An 11,198-nucleotide genomic window follows, 5' to 3' on the forward strand; every position below is an offset into this window, starting at 1 on the left:
TTTTTGTACCTAGTAGCTTTGCGTATAAGCCATCTCTACGGCCTTTTGTTTGGATCCTTTGGAAATGCTTCTACCTCAAGTAAATGCATAGTGTCAAGCCAAATTTTCCTTTGTTGAGATAAGGGAACATGGCGTAGATTTTTGTTTGTAATGACCTCATATAGAGGCTCAATAGTAGCGACACAAGCTTCTTGGTTCTCCTTTGTGGGGAGTGGTTGAGTTCCTATACACTCATTCACCAGCTTTTCTTCCTTCCAATCTTGGCTCACAAGGCTTTAGTCACCACAAACCCATGGGAGTTTTACTTGTTTGGTCACTAAGAGAGCATCAGAAAACATAGACCTGTCAACTACCAAGTTCATGCCAAATAGCTTTTCTCCCTTCTCATTGTAGATAGCAATCCCTATTGTTGTTTTGTCGAGCTTTAGAGTGTAGAATCCATCAAGGCAAGGCAAACAAGCTTCTCCTAGTAGCACAACTTCTTTTCCTTCCTTCCTAGGTGGCTCAAGCTTAATCTTTTCCTCGTGGCATTCACGGGTTAGCATGCATGCTAAACCAATTGAGCTTTCAACCTGCATATTGTAGTTTGATTCTTGCAAAGGTACTACCCACTTTGAAACATATGCAAACATAGCCCAATGCTTAATAACAAGGGAAAGAGACCCTTCCATGGTCACATCCACAAGTGTTTTAAGCAAAAAATCAAAACTAACTTTGCAGTTGTTGTTGCAAACATTTGTGCCATCACTTGGTGCTTGTTAATGTGTTGTGCCGTAGAAATTGTTGTGGTTTGGTTGTAGTCGTCAATAAGAAATCCTTCTTCAATCTGCAATACATTGTTTAAGCTCACCATGGTCGGATTAGTGAGTACTACTCCCATGATCTTGGCTTGAGATCTATCACTCTCATCTTTAATTGTTGACTCCTCTTCATATGTAGAGTAGGCGGATGAGCTAAACCCATCCACGGATGTTTCTAAGTCTAATGACTCATGCTTTCCATCCCTTAGGTCAATGTGAATAGCCCCTTCTTTTCCCCTTTGTGTGGCTGCAATTCAAGCATGCCAGTACCCCAGTCTTGCCTTGCCTGCATTGCCATTAGCCAAGGCCTCCCAAGGATGATGGGATAGCCATCCCCCTTAGTTGGGATCACATAAGCCTCAATTGAGACTGCCACACCAAAAGCTCAAACCTTCACTCCAGTAACCTTTCCCACACAAGCTACCCTTACATTATTTTCCATCTTAGTTTGTAAGGAAGTCTGTTCGTTTACTTCCAAACCCAACCTGTGCATCAATTTCTGTGTCATAACACAAATCTCGGCTCCATCATCCACATACACATTGGAGACTCGCTGACTCTTAATCTCTGCATCAATGACTGGCAAAATATCCTTCATTCCTCTTGCACTAATGAACCCAGCTGACTTTTCCTTAGCCCTCCTAGTGCTAACCATCTTAGAACAGGATCTACGTATCTTTGGGGAAAGGTGGAGGAGTTGTTGCCATGAAATCTTTGGTCCTTGCTTACTCACATCTTCTATGAGGTCATAGGGTATGGATCCCACCCCAACTGAAAAGTCTTCTACTCCTATGTGCCTCCTTGACCTACTCTTCCTTTTCTTGTCTCCTATCATTTGGGAGGAACCCTCATTCCCTTTATCCGGCTCTGAAGCTTCCATTTCATTAGTTCTTTGTCTCCTAACTCTATTTATTGGCATGGCAACAGCTTCCTCCATTTTTACTTTCCCTTTATCCTTACCATTGTCAAGACTTATAACAAAGACAACCCTATCCTCCCCACCGGATGGTAGTGGAGGGATCTCTGTTGGTTCTTGTGGTGGTGGAGGAGGGGGTCTCAATATTTGAATTGGTGGAGCCACATGTGCATTTTGTCCTTTTGGCGGCCTTTCTGGAGGAGGGGTGACTTGTTGGCGGGGAGGTCGTCTTTGATTACCATTTCCTTGATAACATCGTGGGTGAGGGCAATAATAAATTCCGTGACCTAGCTCTCCACAATTGTAGCAAACATACTCATGGGTTTGCCTTTGTCCTTCTTGTTTATTTTGTTCATTTCCTGGCTGGGGAGCCCTTACACCTTGAACCAAATTGATGGACAGGCTCTCTAGCTGATTAGTGATTTGTTGAAGCAGCTCTTGTTGAGATGACTCTTGGTATGTTGCTCCTGTCCCTGCTACTACCCTTGCCGTAGGTTGAGCTAGCGGTGGAGGCTCCATTCCTCTTGTAGCTGAGCTTGGAACTTTAATTTCCTATCCTTCTCCCTTGCATAATTCATAGATTGCTCAAAGGTCTCCCCAGGCTTACCATAAGAATATAGGAAGGCCATAATGTAACTGAGAGAGTACACAATTACACAAACAGCTCCAATTTATTGAAAGTAGAGTATGGTAAGTAAAAATTGGAGCTTTAGCATATCTAGCTCAAAATAGGATGAATATTGACACATCAAAGGAGTGGTGATAATTTAGTAAGGGTAGAATGACAGGGTGAGGAGAGCGCAAGATCTCCCCAAGTCTTTCAGCTCCAAACAACAAGGCTATTCTTTGCTGATAGAATAATTTCCTATCAATACATATATTAGCACGCATATGACGCACAAAATGGAAAGAAAACATCCGTGAATAATTATTGTCATTATTGGCATCCATACCTACCCACACAAATAGACTAGCTTAGTTGCACCATCTTTGGACTAATGAGACTGATCAGCCACAAAAGGTCGGCACCTCGGATCACTTCTACTCTTCCTGACGTATCTATGAAGATGTAGGGGGTGATGGCAACACCTCTTACTATGGCGAGCCTTTTTGCAAGTAGTAGTTGGATGCTATTGCCATAATCATCATGACAAACAAAAGTTACACCATTAATGTGAAAAACATCACCAACAAGGACTATCTCTTTAGATTGAGATAACTTCTTGAAAATTAGCAACAAAGGTAAAGCGGAAAGGCTCTTCACCAATCACCAAAGCACTATGGACAATATCCAAAGAAATCTTCACGTGGATAGGAGGTTGGCTTAAGAGCGGTGGCGTCTGGATTCACAAAGTGCACTGGGAGCACACGCATACGAGCGGCAATCTTATAGGCCAATCTCCGTCTCTTTGCTTCAATTTGCAAACTCCTCACGCCACTCATCTATGTTGAAAATTGCACACCTTCATTGTTTGTAAACTGAAGGTCTATGTAGCCCTCCTCCATGGGGGCACGAAAATGAGGGCCGGAATGTGGATCCGTCAGAGGGTGGCCTGTACACCTCCTTGCCGATCCTCCTCAATGGAAATGGGGCAAAAAAATCTGCCAAAATGATAGGGGACACCACCTAGCTTGTGTGCGGCTAGGACGCAAGAGAGTGAGTGGGTAACACACTATGCAATGGACCATATGGAATGCTTCTTGTCATGAGAGAGAGAGAGGGAGATCACTCTACCAAAACCCTAAATAAAAAAATCACTCACTAATCCCCAAGACCATGGGAGAATAAGAGGGTGGAACCATCTTGACCATTTGCATGACCTTAAACACACACATAAACAAATAGCGAGAGAGAGAGAGAGAGAGAATTATGGGGATGCATTTTAGGTATTGTATACTTATTCCATCACGAGAGAGTGATGGAGAGGGAGTTTTAGGGATAGGAGTTCACATACCACCAAGTGATAAGCAATACATCATGCACAATAAGTAAGAGTAAGAACCACGAGAGAAATTTGTGGAAATATGGCATAAGGAAACCATGTTACTATCAACACAAGACCATACTTACAATAGAGAGACTTAATGGGAAGCCATGGATACTCCAAGTGTCCGCATGAAGCTCAAATTCGAAGGCTTAACAGGTGGTGTGTGTAGTGTACTAACCCTCTAGCAACTTGTTACCCTATTGTGTTGTGTTTTTTTGTGTGTAGAAGAGGCCTCTTTATATAGGAGAGGGGAAGCTTGACTAAGATGGAGTTAATTGCTAATTGAAAATAACTTTTTCAAAGAGGATGGGCAGTGATGATGAAGCTCCTCCCCACCACTTTGGTTTTTTGCATGATGGCCAAGTGGTGACTAGACCTAGAAGAGATGCCTCTAGCCATGTGAGTGGCCCCTCTAGCTAGAGGCCAAATGATGTGGTAAGTGAGGTATAATGAAGTACAAAGGTGAGAGATAAAGAGGGGTTTTTTACAAGGTTGGGTGAGAGAGGGTTGAGGGTAAAGTGGTTGTGTGTTTGTGAAGCAGGGAAAACAGGATAGGCAAACCTGTCACTATGAGCTGCCAATAGGGTCCCACCATTTTGGACATAGCTCCTCGCTCAAAGCTCCAAAAAATAAAATAAAAATACTGGCAAAGATATTAGCTCATGAGTTACATTTTCATTCATGCCCCTCTGACAAATTCAGGGTGGAGCTAGGTGCTAAAATTCGAGCCAATAAACATGTATTTTCCACATCCCAAAAGACTTTTTGGTGGACCATATGATCTTACCTTTCCTTGTGCTTCGAAAGATGACTCATTGATGCCTTGTGTGAGCATCATGTATACCCATGACTCACCTTGGAACCATCCAAGAGAAGATGATGATAGAGATATGCAAATATAATAAAAATAGAAAATAGGAAATAACATATAGCAAAATGAATATAAAATAATTAGTGATGAGATAATAAATAGTAAAACTATTAGAAAAATAGGTGATGATGTGGAAAGTGATCCTCACTTTTATTATGGTAAATATGATGGGTTTTGTTTATGTTTGAGAGATAAAATAGGAAAAACAAGCCAAATCTACTAGTAGGAAAAAAATGCTAAAGATAGAAATGCTAGAGGTGGTTCATTCACTAAAAGCATTTGGCTTCTTTGGAGAGGATACACATGAAAAATACCGAGTGGGGGTGTACACAAAAATCCACCATCAATATCATTGCTAGATATGTTTTGCTGTTTATTTCACCGATGGCCATTGAGGGATGTCTCTCTCCTCACGTTGAGGGCGAGCTTTTTGAAATGGGGCCTCTAAACCCAAACCAATGGGCCTACCCTCACAAAATGTTCGTAAAGAGGTATGCACACTACTTGGGGCACCACCTTCTTTTGGGAGTGGAGAAGGAAACCAATCAAAATAACACTTGCACTCACCCACTCAAGCAACACACTTTGAAAACCCCCTTACTCTATATACACTTTGGACACTTCAACACCATCAACGATTATGCAACCCAATGCCGTGCATCAAAATGAAATATGCAATTTGTGGAATAGCATTCACCTTCTCCCCATAAGAATACCCATAATACATCCAAACTCTTCCTCTCTCAAGCACTCATCAAAAAAATCATGCGCACAAGACTTGCCTCTCAAACACACAAGAGAATCACTTACATCAAACTAACACACTTTGCATAGAGAGCTCATCTCCATCTATGCAATGCCGTGACACAAAAAAAATCTCCATGAGAGGTAGCCACATGCATATGTAATGAAGCAAAAGAGAGTTGGAGTGAGAAATTTCTTTAGACCAATTGAATAAGTGTGGAGAAACAAACCAATGGTAAATTGAGAATAGAAACACTTACTTGATTTCTCGCACACCTTTTAAGGGGAGGACAGACGCTGGCTAACCATCACGAATTGCGACACTTGAAAGTTTTGAAGATGATTTCATGATTATTAACATAACCATGAGAGAGATCATGATGTATTTACAAGTTATTGAGGTGCTACAAATGATTTATTTGGGTTGATGGAGTAAGAGATTGTAGAATGGAAAGAGTGGAGAATAGAGTTGCACTTCCTTCAAAGAGGAGGGTTAGGAGGGAGGATGTGAAAGAGGGAGAGTTGGGGTTTTCTCTACTATTGATCAAGAAACAACATGAAGTTGAAAATATAGGTGTGTGTGTGTCCTTGAGTCTCTCCAAGGGGGGCTATTTATAGTTGTGTAGGAGTGGGATTATGCTACACTTAATTAGAGTAAGTGATTAGACCTAATTAAGTGTCCTCTGACCACTCATTAAATATTGGACATAAAAGGGACTATTTATTCACCAAAAATATCATTTTAGACCGTGAAGGCTCCATAGGGGTGCATAATGTAGGTGGGCCCCACCATGAGGCCCTACGGGTGGCTCCTGCGGGGTATCTCAACTTGTATGTCTTGTCATTTAGAAAGCATCTTTAGGTTGGTCCCATCACATGCAAGTGACCTTGAACACTCATTGCTCTTCTAGAAGATGATTAGGGAAAAAGGAAGATCTCACCCTCTTGATTTACTTGATTTACAGATCCCTTTTGCTGCAAATCTGACAGATTTACACTATTTTGACCATAACTTTTTACCTGTAGCTCGGAATGACATGCTTCAAAAGGAAAAATTGACCTTCTCAACATGTTTGATATGAATTTGGACTATTCTTTACGCCCATGCACCAAGGAATTTGTTTTGGGAGGTCCACACTAGGCTAGGGAACCTTTTGCTTCCAAGTCTTCTTGTATGGGCCCTTTGCTTGTATGCATCCAAGGGGAATCATGCTTTTTCAAAAGGCTATGATGCTTAAACAAAAAGAGGAGGGCCCAATATTATTTTCTTGTGAAAAGAATATACAATTGGAGTCTTTTTTAAAGGAGAGAAACTATATGTATATTCTTAAGAGATATTGGGCCACCTATGTAGGGGGCATAGAAGACTTGTAGAGAGGGACCATAATCTTTGGTAAAGACACGTGGAGAGTTGATTTCCATGGGAATTTATCTATATGGGGTGGAAGATGGATATATTATTTTTCTACTACTAATTCACAAGAGGTAAGAAAGTTTGGGGGTATATAGTTGGTTATTATATGCTTATTCTATTTACAAAGCAAAAAAGAAAAGGGTGGTAATATAAATATATGACTAAGGTGACATTTTTTGGGAAGAGTATAATGTATGTGTCGCCACAAAGGTTAAACGAAGAGGGGGAATTTACTCTAGATAACTTAATAGCGTAGAAAAATATATACACATATGAGGAAGAGGACGTTGAGTAGGCTGACAAATGTTGCAAAAAGATGGTTACCATTTTATGCCACTCATATTAGCCCTCCCCCAAGCCTAGAGATATTCATATCTTTAGGAGGACGGTGTTGCTTCTTTTTCTTCTTTTTTTTTCTATCTTTTTTTTGTCATTTTTTCTTTTCCACTTTTTGTTTTAATAGGAGGACTATCATGCACTCTTTTACTCCATTAGACCTGCTTTTCATTACCTCAATCCCATAAATCGGAGATGGGAGGGTTGCCTTGGGTATGTTCAGATTCCAAGGCTGGTTCTTCTTTGCACATCAAAGCATTAAAAATAGGTGAAGCATTTACCAAGCCGAAGGGAGCCATGTCAATTTGTAGCTTAGACGATGTAGGTAGATGACTGCCTATCAACGGATTGATACGTTGAAAGTAGGGCTTTAATCTCCATCCATTGACTCTGGTCTTGTGGAGTTTTCCTGATAAATCTGCTAATCTGTAACTCCCATTCCCAAACTTTGTTTTTATCATGAAAGGTCCCTCCCATCTTTGCAAAAACTTTTTGTCAAGTCGAGTATCAAGTTGGTTATCATAGCGAAGAACCAACATATCTTCCTTCAATCCTTTCCCCTTGAGCTTCTTGTTGATTTTATCCCTTTGGCTTGTCGCTTTGGTGATGTAGTGATCAATGGACTCTTCTCTATTTAGCTCAAGTCGTTGGAGATCTAAGATCCTTTCATGTAGAACCTCTTTTGGTTTTTTTGCCACTCTTGCAAGAACGCGCAAGCTTGAGAGCTCTACCTCAATGGGGAGAAGTGCCTCCTGTCCATAAACTAGATGAAAAGGGGTGAATTGGGTAGATACCTTGAAAGATGTCCTATACGCCCAAAGAGCAGCCGTCAAATGGCGATCCCAATCATTAGGCCGGTCCACAACCTGCTTAGAAATGATCTTACATATCATTCCATTCACTTTTTCCACCAATCCATTGCATTTAGGATAGTAGGGTGTGGAATGCAGGTGTTTCACTTTTAAACTCCTCAAGAGATCATTCAGAAGGTCAGCCCTAAAACCCGGGCCTCGATCTGATAAGATTTCTAGGGGTGTTCCAAACCTACTACAAATATGATCAAAAATAAACTTTGATACCTCTTCAGCTATGATTCGGGTTGTGCTTGTTGCTTCCGCCCATCGTTTCATGTAGTCAACACCCATGATGATGAAAACCTTCCCTGTAGAAGTACGAGGTAGGGGACCTATTGCATCCACACCCCACTTTTCAAAAGGGCCATAAGATATTATTGAGACTTGAGGCTCATATGTTAGTCGTCTATCCCCAGCAATTTGGCATGGCTTACATGCCTTACACCAATATTGGACATCACAATGTAAGCTTGGCCAAATAAACCCTGCTTGTAAAATCTTCCTACTTGTAATATCTTGAGAAAAGTGACCACCACAGACATCATCATGACATGAAAGAAGAATTTTCTCTATCTCTTGCACACCTGGTACTCTCCTCAAGACCAAATCTTTCCCTTTGTGATATAAATCATCCCCGATCAACTGGTAAGGTGTGGCCTTCTTAACTAGTCTATGTCTTTGCACCTTGTCTAAGTGTTTGGGACACTCACCTGCTTGTAGAACGAAGATAATGTCTTTTAGCTCCTCTTGACCTTGATATTTGGGTTCATATAGTTTCACACCTCCTACCGCCATTTGAAGCTTTTCATTTGCGAGTAAGTCTGCTTCCTTGTTATGAGTTCTCACAATGTGTTGTACCTGTGTTGCTTTAAAACCCTTCATCAAAGCTCTTACACTGCTGAGCCACTCAAAAAATGTACGATTCTTGCACCTCCAAGTCCCTTGGAGTTGCCGACCACTAGCAAAGAATCACCTTTTATAATAAGTCTTTGTATGCCTAATTCTTTGCATTCTTCTAACCCAAGGGTTAGAGCAGCATACTCAGCCTCATTGTTAGAGTGAACACTTGGTAGAGTGATACCTTTTCTAACCATTACCTCCTTTTGTGGGTTCAAAATGATGATCCCCCCTGTTGCTTTGTCTTGTTGGCGTTGATAAGCTCCGTCAAAACATAAAGTATGGGCATTATCAATCTCCTTCACTTTGAACTGTTTTGAGCCTTCCTCTCTTTGTAGTCGTGATCCTTCCCTTTCTCTCACTTTGTAGGTGAGAATGTCTGCAAGTCCTGCTCTTGTGCTATCTTCTACAAGGAAAGTGTATTCAAATTCTTGGAGTTCAAGCACCCACTTTGCTATTCTAGATGAGAGGCTCATGTGTTGTACTACATATGGTAGATTGTGCTCTAAGGTGAGAAAAACAAATGGCACAGGGAGAAGATACGATCGAAACTTCCTTATCGCTGTCAGGAGTTTTTTTGAGCAAGGGATTGCGCATATGTACATACACATGCATGGTGCATCGAATAAAGGATTGCCCATTTTCCAGAGCCAGGTGGTTGCGTGGGGCCCACGTGTGTACAGGTAGGACAGGGTGTACATAGTGCATCGATTTTCACTATTACCAGTACCAGTGTGTTTTTTCTACAATAATTAGGAGTTGGTAGCGCGTAAAACTTCTCGAGGAAGCTATCCGCGGGCCGATGACATGAGGTAAGCAGGTGCGTCAGATGGCATCTAGTGGCGTCAGGAGGGCGAACGAGGTCAATATTTGCACGTGGATGACGACGGACACAACGTGGGTGTTTTCTGGTGAGAGTTATGCAGAAAGGTCATCATTAGGATCAATTTTTGGGGCCACTTCACGTGGTGGCGGGATGCATTATTGGAAAAAAGCTGAGTGCCAGGTGTGCGAATGATGCAAAAAGGTGACAACTATGCACTGCGAGGTCAGTTTTTGGCCTATTCGGGGTCCGTTTGAGGTCATCTAAAAGGCCAAGGGTGCCCAACTAATAAAGCTAAGTGTGGGAACTGAAAAAACTGAGAGAAGACCAGAAAAAACGTGGAGAAGAGAGGAGGAACAGTCGCAGGTGTGTTTTTTGGGTTTTTGGAGCCTGTTTTGGCCGTAAACTGCTCATCCGAGGTCAGATTTGAGCACTTTGACATTGTAGACTGGGGTTTTGGGCCATTCCGGACGCGATGGCGCTGTCTATTTTGCCAAATTCCTCACTCTTTTTCTGCTATTTTTCTGTGTAAGTTTCTCCTATGAGCGAAGTTTCTACTCCAGTTTGTGATTATATCTGGCTTATTTTACCCATACTGAGTGAGCTATTTGCCCCATTGGTGTTGGCCCAAGCTCAATTGTATCTAAACATCAGAAATTATCCCCTTTGGAGCTGAGTTTTTTGGGTGTGTGTGTGCGTGTGTATCTCTCTGTGTGGAGTGGGTAAACGAATCGTCTCTCTCCTCTCACTCCATAGGTGTGTGTCGTGTCTCAGCCAGGCGTGTTGTGTAAGCCGAGTGGTGCCCCATAGTGTGTGTGTGTGTATCTTTCCAAGAGTGTGTGTCGGGTCGTTTTAGAGGCGCTGTGTGTGTTTTCATCCCGCCCTTCTCCTAGTGCCATTCTTTTGGCGCCCCCACGGAGGATCTTCTTCGAGTACCTTCTGCTTCGAGCTTCGAGCTTCGCGCTTCGGGATTACAGGTTGCAGGTTGCAGATTACAGATTACAGGTTACAGGTTACAGGGATAGGTACAGGTACAGGTGATTCACACAGGTACAGGTAGCTGGAGTATAGTGATATACTAGCGGTGATGTCACTTGCAGTTGTTGTGGGTATGCATCACTTGGCGCCTGTTTGAGCGCATTGTCTGCTGGATTGTACGTTACTTGTGGAAACTGCCATTGTACGCATTTGTGGAGCCATACTTGGTTGTATTTGGCAGTCCCAGCCATTTCTGAGACTTGGTCTGGAAGATAGTCATTTCTGAGACTTGACTATATGCGATTTGCATTAGCCTTCGTGTGAGGGTCGATAGCGTGAGGTTTTTATTGAGCTAGGGGATTCTCAAATGTGGAGATCCTTTCGGTGATACAGGTAGCTGGAGCACCCTTTTTGTGACCTCGCCATAGGCTATGTACTAGTGAGTCCTACTTGATGTTCGGGTTCTATTGTTGACAGTTTATGCATACATAGACAGTCTATATATTTGGGTTCCTACTGCTCTACTTCTGGGGAAACTCCGTCGAAATTTTCCCAAGTTATGATGGTTGGTTTTTTG

The 11,198-nt window shown here is 42.1% G+C and overlaps 1 pseudogene; it reads right to left on the reverse strand.

The window, feature by feature from the left end:
* Positions 1–1,005: 1,005 nt before the first annotated feature.
* LOC147456426 (uncharacterized) lies at positions 1,006–1,680 on the reverse strand (annotated as a pseudogene).
* Positions 1,681–11,198: the final 9,518 nt, after the last annotated feature.

Source organism: Adiantum capillus-veneris, chromosome 6 (genome assembly GCF_014529385.1).
Source record: "Adiantum capillus-veneris isolate H3 chromosome 6, ASM1452938v2, whole genome shotgun sequence".
In the NCBI taxonomy this organism is placed as follows: domain Eukaryota; kingdom Viridiplantae; phylum Streptophyta; class Polypodiopsida; order Polypodiales; family Pteridaceae; genus Adiantum; species Adiantum capillus-veneris.